General features: G+C 41.3%; 1 protein-coding gene across 2 annotated transcripts in view; it reads right to left on the minus strand.

Moving 5' to 3' along the window:
* Positions 1 to 26,789, minus strand: part of myt1lb (myelin transcription factor 1-like, b) — a 318,608-nt gene that overhangs the window by 195,406 nt on the left and 96,413 nt on the right. The gene's annotated exons all lie outside the window — the stretch shown is intronic.

The following is a 26,789-nucleotide window of genomic DNA, read 5'->3' on the forward strand; positions in this document are numbered from 1 at the left end:
CAGTGCAGCAAACACTCCGTTGACCATTATAGACAGCCATAAGTCATGCGGTGCAGCAGGCAGCCTCGCACTGTTGGAGCATTCACATCCATATTCAGTGGCCGCCACTAATGGCGCAGCCTTTGACGATGTTAAACTCGCAGGAGAAGAAAGCAAAGGGAGGGGGGATTGGGGGCGCATGCTTACAAAGAACAAGGAGACAAATTCATTATACAGACGTTGACAAATGTCCATATTTATAAAGTATAAACCATAATTTCCAGACTATAAGCTGCTACTTTTTTTCCAACACTGTGTACCCTGCGGCTTATAAAATGGTGCGGTTAATTTATCGATTTTTCTTGACTAACGGCCACAATGCTTTGTGACAAAGACACTGAAAATGTGTATTATTGATTGTGCTATGGCGCCATCTTTTAGACGAGTTCGTTCACTGCAGGTGCTGCGGGTTTAAAATGTATTTCTTGTTTTGTGCCTTGAACCGGAAAAATAACCATCCATAGTGTGTTTGCTGGAAATAATTTTTCATTCATCACTCCAAGCAACGTTAAGTTTTACAATTTAACTAAAACAGTTAATACTTGCTAAACTGTCCAATGTGTGATGTCTGTATAAGTGTTTTCATGTACATCAGTATGTGCTATTATAATGTAATCAAGCTAGGGTCATTAGCATTAGCAAATACGCTAACACATTTACAAGTGTCTGTGTTGGTATTCTAAACTTTCACTGGTTTTCTTTTTATATTGTTTGAGTTTTGTAAATTCACCAAAATGTCACCGCGGAGGTTTTGAGCCTGTTTAGCTGATTGGAGAGTTAGCTTCCGCAGCTAGTGGGACCATGATGATGACTTCTGTTTTGTTACGTTAGCCGTTTTACTGCTGTGTTAGAGGGATTGTTTGGAAACAATCAAGATATGTAAATAAACATTTACAAAAATATTTTGTACTGGTATATATATGCGGCTTATATTACACATTACTCATTACTATTATTATTGCATTTATTAGCCGGTGCGGCTAATAAATGCAAAAATATTTTTTTCTTTTAAAATTTGGTGGTGGGCTTGAATACTGTTGCGCTCTATAGCCCTGGAGACACGGTAAATAAAACGAACTCAACATATTGGACTTTGTTTTCTTATGTTCTTGCATTTTGTTTTATTTCCTGCTCAGCGCTGTTAGTTTGGTTTCCATTTCCTGTTTGCCTCCTTTTGCCACAATTTCTCCTGTCTTGGGGCTGGCTTCCTCACCTGTCGCTAATTGGCAATGAGGACACACGTGTTCCTGGTTGCCAATCAGGATGCTATATATGCCAGCTGTGTCCTCTCGGTCGTTGCTTGGGTTTATTTCCTGTGCACTTCCATGCTGCACCATTCCTTTGTACTTCAACATTAAATATATTGTTGCCTGCACTATATCTGCAGTCTCTGCATCTTGGGGTTTGAGCCCAAAACAGACCATAACACTCAACGTTATGGAACAGAAGTTGGCAACCCGCATCTGTGTAGCCACTATGAAAGTCTAAATTCTTGCTTGTGTGTAGTTCGGTCTCTTAGAATAGTCAACTATTTGATCATTCGAATAGTAGGACCTCCCTAAACCATCCAATCTCTACTATATATTTGTTTATCTGAGTGTTTTAGCTATTTTCTTAAGGATAAAAAGAGATATGTTTGTTTATTTGATCTCCATTAGTTGTGCTCTTACAAAACAAACAAACTAAAAAAAACGAGGTCAGAGATTTGTGCACAGTGCGCACAGACCGTCAAATATGGGCAAAATCTAACGAACCTGTTCAACTACAAAAAAAAATTGTTTAAGAAATACATCACTAGTAGTTAGTGTACTTTCAGAATGTAAAGGATTTAGTGTGTGTGGAACTTCATTGTACGAACAGTGGGCCAAATAAAAATATGCTTTGTTGTACAAACCTTGTCTTAGTGTACAATTGTTTCATCCGCCCATTGTGCGCCTGGCAGCACAGCCATTTTGTGCCCGGCAGCACAGTCATTGCTCATTCAGTCAGCAGAGCAGTGTTATCGTTAGTTACTGTTTTTTAGCCTTTTTACAGCATTTATCTAGTTTTGCTAGTTCAATGTGAGTCCAAAAAAAGCAATGGACAAGGGATGTGTGGTTTAAAACATTCAGGAAGTATCCACAGCGTTGTTGACACTGCCACCTCCTTTCCGCTGCATGTCAAGAAGAATAACCAACAAGTGGTGAAGTGGATTTTATTTGTATTCCTAATCAAAGTGCACGAGGACAGTTCAGTTTGTTTTTGTTATTCACACTTAAGTTAAGTTAAAGTTAAAGTGCCAATGATTGTCACACACACACTAGGTGTGGTGAAATGTGTCCTCTGCATTTGACCCATCCCCTTGTTCACCCTCTGGGAGGTGAGGGGAGCAGTGAGCAGCAGCGATGGCCACGCCCAGGAATCATTTTTGGTGATTTAACCCCCAATTCCAACCCTTGATGCTGAGTGCCAAGCAGGGAGGCAATGGGTCCCATTTTTATAGTCTTTGGTATGACTCGGCCGGGGTTTGAACTCACAACCTACCGATCTCAGGGCGGACACTCTAACCACAAGGCCACTGAGTAGGTGGCTTTGTGGTTAGAGCTTAAATAGAAAGTTGATCCATCACCGCCTTGTTATGTTTGTTTGATATACAGTACTGTACAGCACTTTATATTGTATTCAAAGTGTTTAAACCTTTACTGAAATATGGACTTTTGTCGACGCGAAAACCAATCATTTATGTTTACATTGTTCTTTATGGAGAAATTTGATTCAATGTACAAACTTTTAGAGTTACGAACCCTTTTTAAGAACCAATTAAGTCCGTTAATTGAGGTTCTACTGTATTGGAACATTCACATTTAATGTTTTCATCATGACGTTCCTTCTGGACCAAATACGGGGCCATAAGAGGATTTCATTTTGCAGTTGCCAACCACAGAAGATGATGCACTTCAGCTATTATGGCTTTATGCCTCACAATATGTAGTGTACACAGCAACCGGCTGTCATTCACCCTGCCCACTTCCTGCTGCCGAGCTCTCATGCTGCACATACCCTGAGTTCAGGAAACCTGTGCCACTCTGCCGGTCGCGTGTTGCTCTCGTATCAGTCTGAGTGCTTTGAGAGCATGAGTGAGTTGAGATGATTGTGTGAGTGTGTGTGTCTGTGTGTGGAGGGGGTGTTTGTGAGACAATGGTGGACTAGATAGCACCCTAACTGTTGGGATGGCATTTAAGACACTCTCCCTTTGCACTCTAATTGTACTCCAGACCTATTTTCTAGGCGTGTGTCAATATGTATGTTTGCGTGGTCCGCAGCCAGTGTGTGTGTGTGTGTGTGTCCTCTAATCGTCTCCATGCTCCGCTGTGACTCACCCTCTGCCTCTCTGTTCTCATCATTTTCTCATTCATCATGCCTCCCTTCCCATGCTCTTGCTGGAGGTCTTTGAAAACACCTAATTTAGTTCCTGCTGTTCTCTAATTTTTCCCTTAGTCAGTAGGGGGGCTGTCCCCTTGACACCATGGACACAATCTGTCAATCATTTTCCCTGCTTGGAAGATGCGTTAAAATGAGAGTAATTAAGAAATCTGCCCTGTGTGGGTTGAACTGAATGCCCTCTTTGTTTGGCAAAGGAATTCAGTGGCTAGGTCACTTGGATCTGCACAGGTTTAATTATAGCAAAGAACAAGGTGGACACTCGCCTTGTCTGACTCTGACCTTTGCTTTCTTTTAATATCCTTGCCTTTCATTCATTTTTGTCATTCCTCAAACCCTCCTCGAATACTGTGCAGAAGTGTGAAGCACAACACCAGATTGGAAAACAATGGATTCCACTGCCTTGTATGGCGGTGCCTCAGTATCTCTGCCATGGCTGCTTGAAACAAGTAACTCAGTACAGCCGTACCTCAACTTAAGAGTGTTTTGAGCATACTTGCCAACCCTCACGGATTTTCCGGGAGACTCCTGAAATTCAGCGCCTCTCCCGAAAACCTCCCGGGACAAATTTTGTCCCGAAAATCTCCCAAAATTCAAGCGGAGCTGGAGGCCACACCACCTCCAGCTCCATGCGGACCTGAGTGACGTGTCGACAGCCTGTTTTCACGTCCGCTTTCCCACAATATAAACACCGTGCCTGCCCAATCACGTTATAACTGTAGAATGATCGAGGGCGAGTTCTTGGTTTCTTATGTGGGTTTATTATTAAACCCACAGTTGTGCAAATTATTATTATGCACAACTGCGCACACAACAAGGAGACGAAGCAGAAGAACGAGGAAGATACAGCCATGGCGACGCAAATGATGAGTAAGATGAAGAAATATGCTTGTAAGTTCCAAGCCGCAGCTGCGATTGGACCTGGATAGCCTCCGGGAAGAAGTAGTGGACTACCAAGTGCTTGGCAGTGAAGATCTTCCTCAGGAAGCAAAGATTGACCGGTTTTGGGCCATGCTCGGGAGAGATGGAAGATTCCAGACTCTAGTGCATTTGATGAAAGCACTTTTGTGTGTGCCACACAGCAATGCATCATCAGAGAGGGTGTTCAGCATGGTTAGAAAAATAGTGACAGAGAATAGAACAAGGATGGACAATTCAACCCTTAACTCAACAATGAGTAGATGAGTGTTATGTGTGTGTATATGTGTAAATAAAAGAACACTGAAATTCAAGTATTTATTTTATTTATATATATATATATATATATATATATATATATATATATATACATATATATATATATATATATATATATATATATATATATATATATATATATATATATATATGTATGTGTGGGAAAAAATCACAAGACTATTTCATCTCTACAGGCCTGTTTCATGAGGGGGGGTACCCTCAATCATCAGGAGATTTTAATGGGAGCATTCGCATACCATGGTTTATATAGGGCACAGAGTGGGTGGGTACAGGCTGGCCTAGGGGCGTGGTGATTGGCTCATGTGTTACCTAGGAGGTGTTTCCGTCTATGGCGGCATGTTGTTACAATTTCGCTGCGCTTGTTGAGGGATGACAGGTCTGGACGGTAAATAATAAACAGTTTCTCTTTCAAGCATAGGTTGCATCTTTTATTACCACTATTGTAAGGTGTGCTGGATGCAAGAATTTGCCATGTTATTGAATATTCAACATTATTGTCTTTGAGGTCCCAAATGTGTTTGCTGAGTTCTGTGGTATTTCGCAGGTTTTTGTTCCTGAAAGAAGCCTTGTGATTGTTCCATATGGTTTTGAATTCACCCTCGGTTAATCCTACATATGTGTCGGATGTGTTAATGTCCTTGCGTATTACCTTAGATTGGTAGACAACTGATGTTTGTAAGCACCCCCCGTTGAGGGGGCAATCAGGTTTCTTTCGACAGTTACATGCTTTGTTGGTTTTGGAGTCGCTCTGACTGGGGGTCGACGGCTCATTTGCAATTGTTTTGTTGTGGTTTGAGATGATTTGTCGTATATTGTTCATGCAGCTGTAGCTCAATTTAATGTTGTTCTTGTTGAATACTTGTCTTAGGTTGTTGTCTTTGGGAAAGTGTTTGTCAATCAGATTGAGGAATTTGTGTCCAATGTTCGTTGAGACGTTTTTGCTGTATGGGGGGTTGTACCAGATGATGTCGTTTCGTTTTCTGTTCTTTTTTGGCTGGTTTCCTGGCGTGGGTTCATAGGTGAGGGTGAAATTGTATCCGCTTTCATCAAGGGCTTTTTGGTACAGGGGGGTTGCTTGGTCAAATTCAGCTTTGCTGGATGACAGCATCGATAGCCTTTTATTGATTCCGGTAGGTATTCTTTTCGTGGTGGTGGGTGGGTGGTTGCTGTCATGGTGCACGTATTGGAGTGTTGTGTTGGGTTTCGTGAATGGTTGGTAGCTGTTATTTCTCAGGTTGAAAGTGACGTCAAGAAAGTTGACGGTTTGCTTGTTGGCTTCAATCGTGATCCGTAGGCCGTTCTCTTTGAAAATTTGGCATATGCGCTTCTTGGTATTCTCGCTGCTCCTTGGCGAGGTGCGACACACTGCCAGTCCGTCATCACGGTAAATACCAAGGTTCAGATTGAGGCTAGCGAGCTGGGAGAGGAGGAAACTCCCAACGAGTTCACACGTTTCTGCTCCGTCAAAACTTCCCATAGTGACGTCAAATGTTGCATTGTTCTTTTTTTGCCATGGTGTACTGTTGTGGATGAGAATGGAGTTTTTTGCGTGGATGATGATGTTTCTTTCGTTGCCTGTGATTGAGTCGTAGTCTGAGGCGAAGTCTAGTGCTTGAGTCAGTAGGTCTTGCGTGATGGAAGGGTAAAATTCCTCGATATCAAAGGAGATAAAGTTGTGCTGTTGTTTGTCTTGGATGTTGTTGAACCATTTGATTACTGCTGCTGTATTTCTCCATTGGTTGAGTGGTGTTTTGTCCTTGATTTTTGTGTTGACTCTGTCCAGGATTATTTTGCTGATTTTTCCTATTTCAGATTTAGTTGGGTTTATTAGTCGGCATGTTGGGTTATTTGCGAAGTTGGGTTTGTGGTCCTTCAATGTGATGAAGGCTTCCTTGTTGGCTGTGGCGTCCACCCTGTCCTCAATGTCCAGTTCAGCCGCGATCCTTTTATTTTCCAGGTGGATGTTCTGTAAGGTGTTGGGTTGTGCTTTTTTGTATGATTTGGTGATGCTTCTGTCCAGTAAGGTGTGGTGTTCTGGTATGTCCATTCTGTAGAAGTTTGTGGTTTTATCGGCAGCTATGATGAACTGGACATTGAGGACAGGGTGGACGCCACAGCCAACAAGGAAGCCTTCATCACATTGAAGGACCACAAACCCAACTTCGCAAATAACCCAACATGCCGACTAATAAACCCAACTAAATCTGAAATAGGAAAAATCAGCAAAATAATCCTGGACAGAGTCAACACAAAAATCAAGGACAAAACACCACTCAACCAATGGAGAAATACAGCAGCAGTAATCAAATGGTTCAACAACATCCAAGACAAACAACAGTACAACTTTATCTCCTTTGATATCGAGGAATTTTACCCTTCCATCACGCAAGACCTACTGACTCAAGCACTAGACTTCGCCTCAGACTACGACTCAATCACAGGCAACGAAAGAAACATCATCATCCACGCAAAAAACTCCATTCTCATCCACAACAGTACACCATGGCAAAAAAAGAACAATGCAACATTTGACGTCACTATGGGAAGTTTTGACGGAGCAGAAACGTGTGAACTCGTTGGGAGTTTCCTCCTCTCCCAGCTCGCTAACCTCAATCTGAACCTTGGTATTTACCGTGATGACGGACTGGCAGTGTGTCGCGCCTCGCCAAGGAGCAGCGAGAATACCAAGAAGCGCATATGCCAAATTTTCAAAGAGAACGGCCTACGGATCACGATTGAAGCCAACAAGCAAACCGTCAACTTCCTTGACGTCACTTTCAACCTGAGAAATAACAGCTACCAACCATTCACGAAACCCAACACAACACTCCAATACGTGCACCATGACAGCAACCACCCACCCACCACCACGAAAAGAATACCTACCGGAATCAATAAAAGGCTATCGATGCTGTCATCTAGCAAAGCTGAATTTGACCAAGCAACCCCCCCGTACCAAAAAGCCCTTGATGAAAGCGGATACAATTTCACCCTCACCTATGAACCCACGCCAGGAAACCAGCCAAAAAAGAACAGAAAACGAAACGACATCATCTGGTACAACCCCCCATACAGCAAAAACGTCTCAACGAACATTGGACACAAATTCCTCAATCTGATTGACAAACACTTTCCCAAAGACAACAACCTAAGAAAAGTATTCAACAAGAACAACATTAAATTGAGCTACAGCTGCATGAACAATATACGACAAATCATCTCAAACCACAACAAAACAATTGCAAATGAGCCGTCGACCCCCAGTCAGAGCGACTCCAAAACCAACAAAGCATGTAACTGTCGAAAGAAACCTGATTGCCCCCTCAACGGGGGGTGCTTACAAACATCAGTTGTCTACCAATCTAAGGTAATACGCAAGGACATTAACACATCCGACACATATGTAGGATTAACGGAAGGTGATTTCAAAACCAGATGGAACAATCACAAGGCTTCTTTCAGGAACAAAAACCTGCGAAATACCACAGAACTCAGCAAACACATTTGGGACCTCAAAGACAATAATGTTGAATATTCAATAACATGGCAAATTCTTGCATCCAGCACACCTTACAATAGTGGTAATAAAAGATGCAACCTATGCTTGAAAGAGAAACTGTTTATTATTTACCGTCCAGACCTGTCATCCCTCAACAAGCGCAGCGAAATTGTAACAACATGCCGCCATAGACGGAAACACCTCCTAGGTAACACATGAGCCAATCACCACGCCCCTAGGCCAGCCTGTACCCACCCACTCTGTGCCCTATATAAACCATGGTATGCGAATGCTCCCATTAAAATCTCCTGATGATTGAGGGTACCCCCCCTCATGAAACAGGCCTGTAGAGATGAAATAGTCTTGTGATTTTTTTTCCCACACATACATATATTGCGCTCTACTACGGTATCGAGCACTATTTTTTGGATAACCTTATTAAGACATATATATATATATATATATATATATATATATATATATATATATATATATATATATATATATATATATAATAAAATAAATATATATATATATATATATATATATAGCTAGAATTCACTGAAAGTCAAGTATTTCTTATATATATATATATATATATATATATATATATATATATATATATATATATATATAATAAAATAAATATATATATATATATATATATATATATAGCTAGAATTAACTGAAAGTCAAGTATTTCTTATATATATATATATATATATATATATATATATATATATATATATATATATATGAAATACTCAAAATAAGGCACGACGACCTGGTGGAGTTTAATTCTTTAACGTTTTCTGCTGGTGGTGGGCCTCCGGATTTTTTTATGAAAAAAATGTGCCTTGCCTCAAAAAAGGTTGAAAAACACTGCGTTAAGGTACTACTGTATTAGTACATGTAATCACAGTGGAGCAGGGAACGTGGGTTGGATGGTGAAGGATTTTTGTGTGAACGCATCATTTTATGTCATTAGGTGGAAAAGAAACCATTTTGCAACGGTCTAACTCTAATCTTTTTTCTTCTTTTTTACACTCACTTCATTAAGTGTGGGAAGTTGAGCTTGGCCCATCTGTAGAATACAAACATGTCCATAACAGTCATGTTGTGGAGGCAGGTGGACTCAAGGTGGGCATGAACTAGAACAATAGTTGTAATTTCTTGAAGAAGACAACAAAAGACGAGGAATATAAGACGAAAAGTTTGAAATGGCACAACAAGATTGACAGTTAGGGAAAACTGGTTTTACTTCAACTAAGACTAGCCATCCAATTATGTGTTTTTTATACTATCTAATACTCATGCTGTACATGTTTTTGGTCTGTGAGAAGAAACCGGAATACAGGAAGGAATACACAAGAACATTTTGGTAAAAACAGACAGGAGGCTATGCCGGCACAAAATATTTCAAACCAAAAAAAAAAACACAAAAAGAGTTTGATCAAGGACATGATTTCCCCAGATGCTTTGCGTCAACATTTGCTTTTAACTTCGCTTGCCATTTCTAATTACCATCAATGACAGCTGCTTGCAGAAAGGCGCCCACTAAATCGCTTATATGCTCCAATCTGCAATGCAATGACGACCAAGTCCTTGTTAGAAGCGACACATGAATGACCTGCGAGCCCTTTTTCAATGAGCAGATAAGTCCGCATTAATAAGGTGTTCCATTCCCTTGGATGACTTACTATGTGCAACATTTACATGCAGGGAAAGGTACTGTTGCCATGGTGACAATGATAACATGCAACCATATTAGTCTTTGATTATAAATAATGGAAAGTGATTTTTTTTGTCATATGCGGAATTTCGGATAAATAGTAGGAAGTGGGTGGATCGATCCAAATATTGATATTAGAGATACCAAAGGTGGAATCAGCGTTGGATCAATATGAGTCGATATTTTTCAACTCTCTTCCATGTTTCCCCCCACAAATATCAGTGTTTTTTATTGTGTTGTTCATAGGGGTGTAATGATTTGTTTTAACAATGATTTTGACTCGAATCATAATTTGAGTTTACAGATAGGATTTAAGGACAATATTAGTTGATTTAGAACAATACGATTTGAAAAGCTTCAGTGAGTTAAAAGTGATTCAGTCACTTTTTAGCAAAAATAATCACCCAGTGTGACTGAAATGAATCGTGAATACTGAACAATGCAGGTGAAGTTTCCTATATTCCTGTTATTTCTTGTAAGGGAATTAAGTATAAATGAATTAAGGATACAAACAAGCAAGTAAACAACAATTAATGGCCAATGCATTCACATATTCATTGAATAAAGTACAACCAACACGTTAAGTTGAATTAACAAGCGGAAACTGTTCCTGCCTTCATTTTGAACATTAAGGAACTTTTCCATAAACAGTAGATCAGTGGTTCTTAACCTGGGTTCGATCGAACCCTACGAGTTCGGTGAGTCGGGCTCAGGGGTTCGGCAGAGGTCAAGACACACCCGACTCATCGTGTAAATAAAAACTTCTCTCTATCGGCGTATTATGGGTATGGCAACAGCAGAAGTCAGACTGATTTGCAGGTGTGTAATTTTTTGTGAGTTTATGCATTGTGTTGGTTTTGTTGTTTGAACAAGGTGATGTTCATGCATGGTTCATTTTGTGCACCAGTAACACTTTAGTATGGGGAACATATTCACCATTAATTAGTTGCTTATTAACATGCAAATTAGTAACATATTGGCTCTTAACTAGTCATTATTAAGTACTTATTAATGCCTTATTCGGCATGGCCTTATTATAACCCTAACCCTCTCACTCTGGCCCTAACCCTCTAACCCTGGCCCTAACCCTCTAACCCTAACCCTAACCCTAACCCTAACCCTAACCAAATAACTCTAAATTAAGTCTTTGTTACTTAGAATATGTTCCCCTAGTGTCCAAAAAACTCTAAATTAAGTCTTTGTTACTTAGAATATGTTCCCCATACTAAAGTGTTACCAAAAACATATAACTTTGTCTTGAATTTGAAAAAAAAACTACATTTTATTTTTCACAAAAGAAGGGTTCGGTGAATGCGCATATGAAACTGGTGGGGTTCGGTACCTCCAACAAGGTTAAGAACCACTGCAGTAGAGTAATCAACATTTTAACAGTAGATTTACCTGCTATGTTTGATGTTTTTTTTCCAACATATAAATAGCATAATAATATCAAAAATAAAGTGCAACCAACATCTCTTCATGTTGAATTAACAATAGGTTTGCTTGAGAAATTCGGTCAAATGAGCACTGGTTTGACCTGCTACTACTCTTATTTTAACAAATGGTGGAAGGGAAAGGTCACAACAAATGCAAATGCCAGAAAACAGAATTATATATCCACAACAACAACTTCAAGCCAAAACCCAACAACATAAAGACACAAAGGAAGTGACAGTGGACCACTTTTGCCGACGGACCAGGTGGCTGAGGCGAAAAGTTGAAAACGGTGAAAATTAAGTCAAGTGTGACCACTTTTTCAGTCATAAATAACTTGTTTTACTTTTCCCTAATGCTAATATACTATGTCCATTACACTGTTTTTAACCATCCAGCTCAGCCACTTGGTACGTCTGCGAAATTAGGTCAGCTGATACTTCCATTGAGTACGTCGCTGCCTGATGAGGTGTGATGATAACGCCACAGATAGACGTAACATTTAACGGCCTTATCATTAAAAATGCTGAACTTCATATGAAGTCTGTCATTTTTTAAATCCAATGTTTTCTTTTTTCTAGTATCGATAAATTCGATTGACTGCCTTTTAAAACGAGACATATATCTTCCTGAAGGCGAACTTGCCAAGCACATATCGATGCAGTTGAATCAAAGTAATATACATCGATAGTTCAATGTAGTCGAAGTTTTACACCCCTAGTTGTTCATAATGTTACATTGTTGATATGATTATTTTTATATATTGTAATTGTTTAAAAACAATTTCAAGTAAACAAATATTTAAAGGGGTCATATGATTTTTTTTCCTATATTTTAAACACTTCCCTGTGGTCTACGATAACATAATGATGGTTCTTTGGTCAAAATGTTAGATTTATTATTATTTATAGACCATCTTCTACCTGCTTTTTGACCCTCTCTTCAGGATGCGCCATTATGTGGGCGGTCTTATTTACATGCCCCCACTTCAACTTTGTCTTCTCCCCGTCAGCCATGTTGAAGTTTTTAGCGCTTCAATATTGCATCTACTGACAAATGTGTTAGACTTATACACATCGTTGTATTAGAAATGGCAACAGTGGAGGATGCATGTGCATGTAGGAGCCAGTCTGCCTCACAACAAGAGGAGAGATAAAAAGAAGGAACTTATTGACTACAACATCGGACGGCAATGGCGGACTCGCGCAAAGCTCTTTGGGTTAAACTTTACCATGTATTGACACATCCGCTGACGTCACCAATGGGAAACACGCAACAAATTCCAATCGGCTAGTTTGGAGAAAGTATGAAAGAAGGCAAGATTGTTGTATAAATATCTCTGCTAGGGATGTCCCGATCCAGGTTTTTGCACTTCCGATCCGATACCGATATTGTTTTTGCATTTCCGATCCGATACCGATACTGACCGATACCGATACTGGCCTATCCGAGCATGTATTAAAGTTTAAAGTTATTTAGCCTACTTAGTTGTCAGAATCATGTTGAAAAGGGTTTTAGTACTCTTGATAACAACTAGCCAGCTGAATTAGGGGAGTTTGAATAATACACAATGGTTGGTAACAAGAAACTGACCTGTTTATTCAAGGATAAACACAAAATAGACAAAATTATACATGACAAACAGAAATGGCATCATTGAACTAGGGCTGGGCGATATGGCCTTTTTTTAATATTGCGATATTTTAAGGCCATATTGCGATACACAATATATATTTCGATATTTTGCCTTAGCTTTGAATGAACACTTGATGCATATAATCACAGCAGTATGATGATTCTATGTGTTTTGATTGATTGATTGAGACTTTTATTAGTAGGTTGCACAGTGAAGTACATAATTCCGTACAATTGACCACTAAATGGTAACACCCCAATAAGTTTTTCAACTTGTTTAAGTCGAGGTCCACTTAAATTGATTCATGATACAGATATATACTATCAGATATATACTATCATCATAATACAGTCATCACACAAGATAATCACATTGAATTATTTACATTATTTATAATCCAGGGTGTGGAGGGGGGCGCCGGATGTAAGTGTCAAAAAGACAGCCAAAAGAGTTTGATATGAGAATAAATCTAAAGTTAAAATATAGGGTAGAAATGCATCCATTTGCAGGAAATGTAGTCTTGATTTTCAAAATGTTCTTTCAAGGCTTGCATGTCTACATTAAAACATTCTTCTTCGTACTGCATTAATATATGCTACTTTTAAACGTTCATGCAGAGAAGGAAATCACAACTAAAAAAATCACTAATTTTTTCATACGGTGTTGAAATTTTTGCCTTGCATTTTGATGGTGTGGACGTGTGGCACCGAATGGAGATAAGCGCCTCGACAGACGTCACAATATTTGAACAATGATGACGAAAACTGTTGTCTCTGTCGTGTCCGTGAGTCGAAAATTGTTATGCGCTTATTTTTTTATTTGATTTTGTGCGTGGCATAGATTTGCCGTGCGCAGAGGACGCTTGAGCAGGCGCGCACCTTAGCGGCTGCGCTAGCATCACAGCTAACGTTAGCCATGCCGCTACCTCGCTCTCTGCTGGGAGAGGACGTATACGTATGTGACGTATGACGTGACAGTATGTGACGTGTGTAAGAAGGTGCGCTTGCTGTCGGTGAGAAGCACAGACACAGAAAAGAGTGAGAAGAGCCTGTCGTGTAATGCCAGCAGCTAAAAGCAACTGCGTGAGAATTGTGGATGTGTTGAAGGTGTGCTGGAAAATGCGGAACGGAAATTACGGCGCAGCAGAAAAGTGGAATGTATTATTTAAATAGGTGCGTTGGAAAACACGGACCAGGGTTTTTTTTTAAACTGGATCTGGATCGGCATTTTCCCATGCCTTGCCGATACGCATTTTTTGGCAAATATCGGCAAATATCCCGATCCAAATATCGGATCGGGACATCCCTAATCTCCGCAATTATTTACATTTTTTTGTGACTTATGCAGATCCAAAATGCACAAAAACAGGTACCTAAAAGGTAAGAAAAGTTGGTTTTGCGCAATAAGTCCCCTTTAAATGAGCTATGAGTTGCTTTTGCTTTTATTTACATATTTTGTTTTACATATTGGATTCTTAAATAATTCAATGGAATACGGCTATAAATAATATTGGGTTGTTATTGTTACATTATCTTTGAATGAGCCACAGTTTTGTTTGCACATTACCACTGGCTCTGTTACGTTCTTTGTTGGCGTTGTTGGTCTTGCCCTCAAGATGCAGAGAAGGCAGGCGATGTGCAGATATGAAGCGCTTTTATTAGGGGAAACACAGGTAGTACAAACAAAATACTGCTGCAGGAAAGTGCACAAAAAAACCCAAACAAGAGTCGTAGGCTTTAACAATGGCTCGTATCAAGTTTCCGCCATCTTAGTCACAGCCATTGTGTCCTTGGGAAAGACTTAGCCCACCTTGCTCCTGATGTGTCGTGGGTAGCGCCTTGCATGGCATCAGTGTGTGTCTGTGAATGGGTGAATGTAATGTATAATGGAAAGTACTATGGGTATTGTTTAAGGTAGTGCTATATAGCCGGTTAACCATAAAAACAAAACTTTTCTTTATCTGATTACTCGATTAATCGAACAAACAAATCAATAGAATACTCGATTACTAAAAACAAAAAATCAATAGCGTTTGAAGAGATGATTAATTAGATAACTTATTACTGAAAAACAGTAATGGCGTTTGCAAGAACCTAATCCATCTTCATCTAATTACTCGATTAACTGATCAATTTAAAAGTTTACTTGATTACTAAAACAATTGGTAGCTGCAGCCCTAATTATAACGTTTGAAAAGGTGATTAATAAAGTATTTCGTTACTGGAAAACAATAACGATGTTTGTAAGAACAAAACATGATTACTTGATTATTCGAGCCAAATGATCGATAGATTACTCGATTACTAAAATACTCGATAGCTGCAGCCCTAATTAAGCTCGTAACGCTTGAAACACTGATTAATTAGAAAACCCGTAACTGGAAAATAATGTAAGAACAAAACAGTCTTCTTTTTGCCAAATGCAAAGAAGCATTATGGCGTTTGGAGGCGGCTCTATTGTGCCAAAGGAAAGAGAGTAAGCGGGTGGAGGAAAACGGGGTGGTAAGCCAGCGTCTAAAATCGACAGGAGAAAATGGAGGAGGCTAATTAACATATTAACGACCCCACCTTCCTACAGCTTCTGTTGGATAGTCCAATCACTTTGATAAGTATGCAAATGAGCGGCACCATCTGAAGAGGGAATAAGCAGCACAGGAGACAGACGACAGAGATGGGAGGGGTAGCGGGAAAGAGAGGAAGATAGCAAAGAAGGAAACCGGGAAGGAAGGGAAGGAAAGGATAGAAGGACCGGCACACGGAAAAGAAGACAACAAATGGCACAGCTGAAAGAGTCTCAGGGGTTCTAATGAGCAGCTCACAATGTTTATTTTATTTGCCTTTAATGATCTGGTGTGCGCTGTGGGCCGGCGTGTGCATGTGCGTGATACATACTAGCTATTGTGCGGGAGAATGCGAGAAAGGACCTTCAATCTTGTATGCTCGGATCGATACACCAGCAAGCCCTTCAGTGGCCAGGCCTGCCGGTGGGGGCCTCAGACCAGTGGGCATGCAGGCTTGGCGGAGGTGGGTGGCATTGAGCTGCGACCCACAGCAGACAGGAGCGAGTAATTATAGCTCAGGACGATCTCGCCTGTTGTGTGCATAATAGAGATGAGGGAAAGCAGGTGTTCTCCATGCTGAAACAAAAAGAATGAAAAAGAGAGTGTGTGTATGTGTGTGTGTGTGTATGTGTGCACCTCAGTGTGTGTGTTGGCGGAGACACCTTGTGTAACAACCAGACTAGGGATTCACCTACACGTTCATCACATTCCACAATTATGTTGAATAATTAAAATGTTTCATTAACTTGATTACTTCCTGTTCGGCCATGTTTCAGTCTTGACACCGGCAATTAAAGCCCGGCTGTGCGACTGCCTCACTCAGCCGGTCTGCAGCAGAGGACGACCGTGTATTTTTTGTGGACAAATGGGTGAGTCGGGGAGGGGGAAGGGGGGGGGGGGGAGTATCCTCCGCAGACCACAGCAAACGCACGGACAAGAAAATACAAGCGATGAGGCTGCAATTATTAGAACTTGGGTTCACAAGCTGCATGTTACATATTCACCTTCCATTGCAGTCCACTGACTTTGTGACTAGCACACTGTGTGTGGCCTTAAATATGATTTTGTTTGTGGCCCCATTTTGTTCAATAAAAATATTTATGGTTATTATTAGGGATGTCCGACAATATCGGACATTAAAAATGTAATATCGGAAATTATCGGTATCGGTTTCAAAATTATCGGTTTCAAAAAGTAAAATTTATGATTTTTTAAAACGCCGCTGTGTACACGGATGTAGGGAGAAGTACAGAGCGCCAACAAACCTTGAAGGCACTACCTTTGAGTGCCGGCCCAGTCACATAATATGTACGGCTTTTCACACACTCACAAGTGAATGCAAAGCATACTTGATCAACAGCCATACAGGTCACACGGAGGGTGGCCGTATTAACAACTTTAACACTGTTACACATATGCGCCACACTGTGAACCCACACCAAACAAGAATGACAAACACATTTCGGGAGAACATTCGCACCGTAACACAACATAAACACAACAGAACAAATACCCAGAACCCCTTGCAGCACTAACTCTTCCGGGACGCTACAATATACAGCCCCCGCTAACCCCAACCCTTCAACCCCGCCCACCTCAACCTCCTAATGCTCTCTCAGGGAGAACATGTCCCAAATTCCAAGCTGCTGTTTTAAGGCATGTTAAAAAAAATAATGCACTTTGTGACTTAAATAATAAATATGGCAGTGCCATGTTGGCACTTTTTTCCATGACTTGAGTTGAAGCTGTTCTCTTATTTTGGAAAACTTTGTTACATTGTTTAACAACACGGCGTGGCGCAGTGGGAGAGTGGCCGTGCGCAACCCGAGGGTCACTGGTTCAATCCCCACCAAGTACCAACCTCGTCATGTCCGTTGTGTCCTGAGCAAGACACTTCACCCTTGCTCCTGATGGCTGCTGGTTAGCGCCTTGCATGGCAGCTCCCTCCATCAGTGTGTGAATGTGTGTGTGAATGGGTAAATGTGGAAGTAGTGTCAAAGCGCTTTGAGTACCTTGAAGGTAGAAAAGCGCTATACAAGTACAACCCATTTATCATTTAATGCATCCAGCGGGGCATCACAACAAAATTAGGCATAATAATGTGTTAATTCCACGACTGTGTATATCGGTATCGGTAATTAAGAGTTGGACAATATCGGAATATCGGATATCGGCAAAAAAGCCATTATCGGACATCTCTAGTTATTATCATTAGACTCGTGAAGGGTCCCCACCCCACCCTAAACCTAACTAGTGACACTTGTTTCAAACTTTAATAAAGGTTCGAACACACTACAGTTATGGGCGATGAGATGCAAAAGTAAAACTTAAACATAACTTTGTTTGATATAATATATTTAATATATTACATAATATACAAATATATCGGGGACGACGTGCTACGGTTGGGAGAGGGGCCGTGCCAGCAACCTGAGAGTTCCTGGTTCGATCCCCACCTTCTACCAACCTCGTCACGTCCGTTGTGTCCTTGAACAAGACATTTCACCCTTGGTCCTGATGGGTCGTGGTTAGGGCCTTGCATGGCAGCTACCGCCATCAGTGTGTGAATGCGTGTGTGAATGGGTGAATATGTAAATAGTGTCAAAGCGCTTTGAGTACCTTGAAGGTAGAAAAGCGCTATACAAGTATAATCCAATTACCATTTACCATATTCATCATCATGTTTCATGTATACCTTGAATTCCTTCTTCTGACACCTCATGCTGGTTTACAAATGTCGGCGCTGGGTGTGAATGCATAAAGGTGAGCCTTGACGACGTTATGACGTCTGTGTTGAGTAAACAGTAAAGTGGATCGATCGATTGGATGGTCTGAGAATACAATGACCTGGATGAATGAGAACATCCAGACAGTAAAGTGGAGGTATGAACCATTTTGCACTTTGCAAGGGGGTGTGGGTAGTTTTGCATAGTCGTAATTTGATTCAAACAACATTATTATACAACTTTGATTACAAGATGGATTTTAGGTAAACTTTTATAACGTCATATTTTAGAGCTGACAGATTTCAATGGAAGAAAAAATGGTCAAATTTATACAAAATGATGATCATGTGACCCCTCTGCTACATTAATGAAGTGTTCCAATTAACGGAAGTGGAAGTCGGAGCTGGGAATGACGTCATGGCCGAGTTGTGAGCCTTCCGGTTATTAGTGGGAAATTAAGAAGGCCACATCCCTGAAAGCTATTTTTGTGCCTGTCTTGTCTGAATATAAACAACCTATGGGAAAATATGGACTCTTTCTGCAAACTTCGAACATGGTGTATGCAGAAGAAACGCAGGCACTATTATTAGCGACGTAGAACGTATATACCACTTGCAAAAAATATAGTTTACACTACAGCGGTGTATTAGCGCTACGCGGGCTCTATCTAGTGGTATGCCAAAGAATCAATATTGTAAAGACGTGACTCGAGCTGTTATCAAAGGAAGTTGTTACAATCTGACAACTGTAGGCCGTGGCCGATGCCAAAATAAACAATTAAGACACAAACATAACCGTCTTACTCCGTCCATTCTATCACTCAACACACGTGGGAACCGAAAGTTCTCCACGTCCACCGCTTACGTCCGCTCTTTCCCAGCTTCCCAGCCAATCAACACGCAGAACACATGTAAACAAAGACAAACATTGGCAGACAAAGTTGCACGTAACAAGGTCATTAAAAAAATAGATTTATATTTGATATTTATTTTAGTAAAATGTTTATTTACCTTTTATGTGCAATTATTTTTGATTTAATTCATTCAATTTAAGTACAGTGTTATATATTCCTATATTTAAACACAGTGTTACTGTTCAAACTGTTTGTAATTTTATAGGGACCAAAAATAGTAAATATACTTGTCAAATAAAACCTCTGCTTTGTTTTTAGTAAATACTTATGCCTACTACGCCACTGTATTTTATTGTTGGTCATTATGGTGGTACTGTACTTGGAGAGCCAAATGTTTTCTGAGGTGGTACTTGGTGAAACAAGTTTGAGAACCACTGCACTATAGTATCGTTACCACAGTGGTGTGCCGTCAGGACCAGCAAGGCCTTCTTTGCTGGCCTAACATAACCAGAAATCATGATCATAATTAAAGATAAAAGTCATTTTTAATTTACTTTCCCTAAATATCTAAAAGTATTCATATTCTCTTCATGTCATATTATGATCCTTCCAGCGATGTTGTTTTTAGGTTATAGAGTTTTTATCCAATCAGAATTCAGCTAGCTTATGTTGCCATGCTGTACCAAATCTGCCAGAAGCCTTCAGAATCAGCAATGCTGGCGTCCGTGCACTGTAAGTGAACGGACACATACAGTTGATAGACAGTTGCGATAGCCAATAAGATCACACATTGTTGTCAGTAAGGCGTTCTAGATGGCCTAAGGCAGATCTATAGTGATGTTATGAGCCAGGTAACATAACAACTCCATTACCCAGAATGCCACAGTACTGAAGAACATGCGCAGTAGCCCCGTTTGGGTTGTTGAATGTAGACATGCCGGCAGCTGGATGTTATTGATGAGCACGCTGTGGAGTAAACTTTAAGAACTCAGCCAACACGCCTCGTCTGCATCTTTTATGATTAGACAAGACAACATATATTTGCAAGGCCATTTTCAAGAAGGATATTTAAAGAAAAACTACATCTTGTGAGACAATGTCGGCCAACCCCGAAAGCTAGCTCAGCTGTCCCGGCGATGTGAGTTCAGATATTTTATTTCTTTATTTTTTCACGTTTAAAATTGTTTTTTTCAATTGTAATTTTGATAGTACCACATAAGATATGTTTTAGTTGCTGATGCGGGTTTATTGATTTTTAAATGCGCCAGAAAATAACCCGTTTTGTACAATGCCTAGTAGTGCGTAAATGTGTTTCTGTATAGTATTTCTCCAGCAATGGTCATGTAGGGACATCAATGATGGTATTTTGAGGGGTAATCATTGAAGTCGGACATCACTGAAGGCCTAGGTGGGAAACGCACAGCCCGCCACTGCGTTACCATATATAAACATCCAAATATACATCGTTATTGGCTGATTTAGTGTGACAACAACTAATCAGAAGTGGTAATAACGGATATTAGAGAAGCTTATATTATTGCGGGCAGCACGGTGGAAGAGGGGTTAGTGCATCTGCCTCACAATACGAAGGTCCTGAGTAGTCCTGAGTTCAATCCCGGGCTCGGGAACTTTCTGTGTGGAGTTTGCATGTTCTCCTTGTGACTGCGTGGGTTCCCTCCGGGTACTCCGGCTTCCTCCCACCTCCAAAGACATGCACCTGGGGATAGGTTGATTGGCAACACTAAATTGGCCCTAGTGTGTGAATGTGAGTGTGAATGTTGTCTGTCTATCTGTGTTGGCTTTGCAATGAGGTGGCGACTTGTCCAGGGTGTACCCCGCCTTCCGCCCGATTATAGCTGAGATAGGCTCCAGCGCCCCCCGCGACCCCGAAGGGAATAAACGGTAGAAAATAGATGGATGGATGGATGAATGGATATTATTGCTTACATTAAAAGCAGCCATCTTTGGGTAGTTAGAATGCTTCCACTTTCCGAGTAGGAAATCCGACCTAGAGGGGCGTTCCAGTTGAAATTCTGATTAGGAGCTTGGAAAGTCCGATTTTCCAATACAAATGGAACGCACCATGAGCCCCCAAAAAAGACAATACATTTTGCATCATTGTCACAGTCTGCTTGATTTAGACCCAAAATTATATCTTTGATTTACGGTGTGTTACTTCTTTCGGATAGCCTACCAACGGCTCGTAGAAATGGCTAAAACATGCCAAGTGGCCCAAACCGTGCTATCAGAATGTGGCTTACAGAACAACAGCTCAATGGGAGGTTGTGGCTTTTTTTTTTAAGTGAGTGTCTGGCAGTTGACAACAGGCAGCAGAGACTGGAGGTGAAAGCATCTCGTCCCATTCAGAACTCCAATTACATGCTTGAATCTCTTTTATGAAAGAAAAAAATACATAAATACACTTTCCACTGAGACCCCATCCGAATAAACCCCATCATGGCTTTCAAACTGCAGAGAAGAGTGTGGGTGCACGACTGATATCACACCACGCTTACTCCCCTCCACATCTTTTGGGTCATTTGCATATTTACAGTCTGCCATGCTAATCACGTTCATTGGGGTGTATAACGGCTGTGCGGGAGCTCATCGGGGGGACAGACTCTAAGTTAGATGCAGCGGGAAGAAAGGCCAAGGCACACACACACACACACACACACACACACACACACACACACACACACACACACACACACACACACACACACGCGCGCACGCACCCCTCTTTGAAAAGAAATGGATTCTCCTTCGCTAATCCAATTTCAAAAGACAAAAACAGCCATCTTATGTAACTGGGACAGCTTTTGCTAATTATGGTGTTAATGCACGGAGAAGAATTCCCCTGATTTGGAACAAAGGCCGAGATTTGCGAAGATATTTTTTGTGTTAGATGTCGCCCGTTTGAGCAAGTGCACTTCTCTGGCGGTATCACATTCAAACAAAGCACAGAATCTAATACAGGCGGCTGGTTTGAAGCATTATTTTGACTCTTTCATCGACGAAGGGAAACTGCTTGCAGACAGCACAGGTGACATTAAGACCACTTGCAGTTTAATTAAGTAGAAATATGATGATGTTTGATTGACACTGTCAGAAGGTTATTCATTTTAATAGCATGATTAGCATTATTGTGGCTTGAGTTTGCAGTATGTAACTACACTTGAGGCTGTGTCGGATCTTTTGACTCATTAATGCACTGTAGCTAAATAGGGTCATGGAAGTACTACTGAAATAACTGGAAACTGCATTACAGTAGTACCTCAACTTAAGAGCTTTATTAGTTCTGTGAAGGATCTCTTAACTCAAAACATTTGTGTCGCAAATCAAAGTCTCCCATAGAAATGATTTGGTGGGAGGAGCTGGACAAAGTGGCTGGGGAGAGGGAAGTCTGGGTTTCTCTGCTTAGGCTGCTGCCCCCGCGACCCGACCTCGGATAAGCGGAAGAAGACGGATGGATGGATGGCCTCCAAAAACGACACATTTTTACTACGCAACATACCCTTAAAAAGAACAAATTTTTTTCCGAAAATAAATATTATAGGAAAAATAGAATGTACAACTAACAACTATAGTGATTACATTGGAAAGTTGGCGCCCTCTAGGCTTCTGTTTGAATGTTGCAAATAGCGCCTTTAAAGGCCTACTGAAACCCACTACTACCGACCACGCAGTCTGATAGTTTATATATCAATGATGAAATCTTAACATTGCAACACATGCCAATACGGCTGGGTTAGCTTACTTAAAGTGCAATTTTAAATTTTGCGCGAAATATCCTGCTGAAAACGTCTCGGTATGATGACGTCAGCGCGTGACGTCACGGATTGTAGAGGACATTTTGGGACAGCATGGTGGCCAGCTATTAAGTCGTCTGTTTTCATCGCAAATTCCACAGTATTCTGGACATCTGAGTTGGTGAATCTTTTGCAATTTGTTCAATGAACAATGGAGACAGCAAAGAAGAAAGTTGTAGGTGGGAAGCGGTGTATTGCGGCCGGATGCAGCAACACAAACACAGCCGGTGTTTCATTGTTTACATTCCCGAAAGATGACAGTCAAGCTTTACCACTGACCTGTGGAGAACTGGGACAACAGAGACTCTTACCAGGAGGACTTTGAGTTGGATGCGCAGACGCGGTACCGTGAGTACGCATGCAGCTGCGGCTTCCAAACATTTGATCGCTTGCCCGTACGTGCGTGCCGCTATGTGCATGTGACGTACGTAACTTTGGGGAAATATATGTGCTGTATGAACTTTGGGGAGGTGAACGGTACTTTGGGCTGTGGGATTGAGTGTGTTGTGCAGGTGTTTGAGTTGTATTGGCGGGTTATATGGACGGGAGGGGGGAGGTGTTTTTTATGCGGGATTAATTTGTGGCATATTAAATATAAGCCTGGTTGTGTTGTGGCTAATAGAGTATATATATGTATTGTATTTATTTACTGTTTTAGTCATTCCCAGCTGAATATCAGGTCCCACCCGCCTCTCACAGCATCTTCCCTATCTGAATCGCTCCCACTGCCCTATAGTCCTTCACTCTCACTTTCCTCATCCACAAATCTTTCATCCTCACTCATATTAATGGGGAAATCGTTGCTTTCTCGGTCCGAATCGCTCTCGCTGCTGGTGGCCATGATTGTAAACAATGTGCGGATGTGAGGAGCTCCACAACCTGTGACGTCACGCTACTCGTCTGCTACTTCCGGTACAGGCAAGGCTTTTTTATCAGCGACCAAAAGTTGCGAACTTTATCGTCGATGTTTTCTACTAAATCCTTTCAGCAAAAATATGTCAATATCGCGAAATGATCAAGTATGACACATAGAATGGACCTGCTATCCCCGTTTAAATAAGAAAATCGCATTTCAGTAGGCCTTCAAGATGAAAGATTAATAAGTCAGTGCCACACCCACTCCCTTATAACACACACAGGGCATTTAAAAACATGTACAGTGATGAAATATCTTGACTGAAAAAGTCAATAGACTGGTTTGGTCAGATGGTTAATGTATGAATTTGTGTTATTATTATTATTATTATCTATTTTTATTTAGTTTTTGTTATCATTATTTTCATTTATTTTCATTTTGGATTTTCTCATATAAGCTTCTCTCAATGGACGTGTAAATGTGTGTGTGAGTGGAGGGGGGTGGGGGATTGTATTGTTTTGTTTGGTTTTATTTGCTTTGTCTTGTGTGTTTTGTTTTTCCTCTGTTTGCTATATGTTTTGTCTTGTGTTATTTTTGGAAAAAAAAACAAAAACAAAAAAAACAAAACATGTACAGTATGTATGTTGTTTCCTGGATTCTGTTACTAGTGTGCGCTGATTAAAAAAAAAAAATACATCACTGTACATCTAATATATCACGACATTGATGAGTTACAAGCTCTGTCACAGAACCTGCTAAATAAACACCTAAGCCGATGTACCACTGTACTCGTGTTATAGTCATTGTTTTTTCATCTGGTGTCCTTGGTGTGGGTCGATCTGACTTCCTGTTTCTTCCAGCATAGCACCTTTACTCCCCAGTTTGCCATTCAAACTGCCCCATGCATGTTTCCCACCAAGTGCTGCATATTAAAAAGAATGCGAGGGGGGTTGGGGAAGAGACTTTGAACTTTTCATATATTCTTGATTTAAAAAAAAACAAAACAATATTATAATATATATATATATATATATATATATATACACACACGTTAGGTCAGGAAAAACACAGAGGCTATTTCATCCCTACAAGCCTGTTTCGCAGGTTTCTCTGCTTTTCAGGGGATTTTAAAGCCCTCTGTGTTTTTTCTTGACCCAGCGTGTATTATATATATATATATATATATATATATATATATATATATATATATATATCATCCTGGCGGGGAATAGGGTAAAGCACGGCTAGCATACGTCAACAATTGCACCAAGATGATCAGAAAAAAAGCGAAAACTGAGAGAAAGAAAACGAAGATACCAGCTCTTCGAGTATCAAGCTGGAATGTCAGAACAATGCGCACAGGGCTCTTGGACAGCCTTGATCTCATTAGCGACTCGCGCAAGACCGCTATCATTGACCGTGAGCTCCACCGACTTAATGTCGACATTGCTGCGCTCCAAGAGACACGTCTTGCTGACTTTGGCTCTCTGAAGGAAAAACACTATACTTTCTTCTGGCAGGGAAAGAGTGCGGCGGAAACCCGGGATTATGGAGTGGGATTTGCAGTGAAAAACACTCTGCTTCCCATGATGGACCCACCGACAGAAGGCTCTGAGCGGATCCTTGTAATCCGCCTTTCTACCAGCAGTGGACCAGCAAACCTGTTGTGTGCTTATGCCCCGACCCTCTGCTCACCACCAGAGTCAAAAGACAAGTTCTATGAGGAGCTCGACACGGCTGTCAGCACCATCCCGAAAAATGAGCATCTGCTCCTTCTGGGAGACTTCAATGCCAGGGTAGGTGCTGACCACAAATCCTGGCCAGACTGCCTTGGTCACTTTGGAGTGGGGAGCATGAACGAAAATGGACAACGTCTGCTAGAGCTGTGCTGCTACCACAAGCTCTGCATCACAAACACCTTCTTCCAGACTAAGCCTCTGCACCGGGTATCCTGGAGACACCCCAGATCTAAACATTGGCACCAGCTTGACCTCATCATCACGAGGCGAGAGGCCCTTAACAGCGTGCTTCTCACAAGGACGTTTCACAGTGCTGACTGCGACACGGACCATTCACTAGTCCTCAGCAAGGTCAAGCTACGACCAAAACAGATCTATCACACCAAGCAGAAGGCCCGTCCACGCATCAATGCCAGTCGTTATACCAACCCGGCTGTCACACAACGCTTCCTTACCTCCCTTGACCAAGCACTCTGTGGACCATCAATCAGGCAAAGTGCTGTGGACAAATGGGAATGCTTGCGTGATACCATCTACGACCAAGCCATTGCAACATATGGGAAGAGAACGAGAAGAAATGCAGACTGGTTTGAGGCTAGTGCTGCAGTGATGGAGCCAGTTATAGAGGCAAAGCGTACCGCTTTCCTCAAGCACAAGGGAAACCCCTCACAGAGGAACCTTGACGCCTTGAGAAAGGCCAAGAGCGAAGCCCAGCGAATGGCACGTAGCTGTGCCAACAACTACTGGCTTGAGCTCTCCTCAAACATACAAAGGGCCTCGGACACGGGAGATATCAGGAGCATGTATGAGGGGATAAAGCAAGCAATTGGCCCGTTCATCAAGAAAACAGCACCACTGAAAGCCAAGTCTGGTGAAGTCATCACCGACCGCAACAAGCAGATGGGAAGATGGGCCGAACACTACACGGAGTTATATGCCACTGAGAGTATTGTGTCAGAGGAGGGTCTGAATGGAGTTGCAAACCTGCCTGTTATGAAGGAGCTTGACAAGGAACCCACGCAGGAAGAGCTCAGCAAAGCTATTGACAACCTCGCATGCGGCAAGGCCCCAGGTGCTGACGGGATAACACCTGATGTCATAAAACTTGGGAAACCTTCCTTACTGCCGCACCTTCACGATCTCCTCTGCCTCTGTTGGAATGATGGAGCCGTCCCCCAGGATCTGCGTGACTCTAAGATTGTCACACTGTACAAGAACAAGGGAGACCGTAGTGACTGTAATAATTACCGCGGCATCTCCCTGCT

The sequence above is a fragment of the Nerophis lumbriciformis genome, linkage group LG08, assembly GCF_033978685.3.
Source record: "Nerophis lumbriciformis linkage group LG08, RoL_Nlum_v2.1, whole genome shotgun sequence".
NCBI lineage: Eukaryota > Metazoa > Chordata > Actinopteri > Syngnathiformes > Syngnathidae > Nerophis > Nerophis lumbriciformis.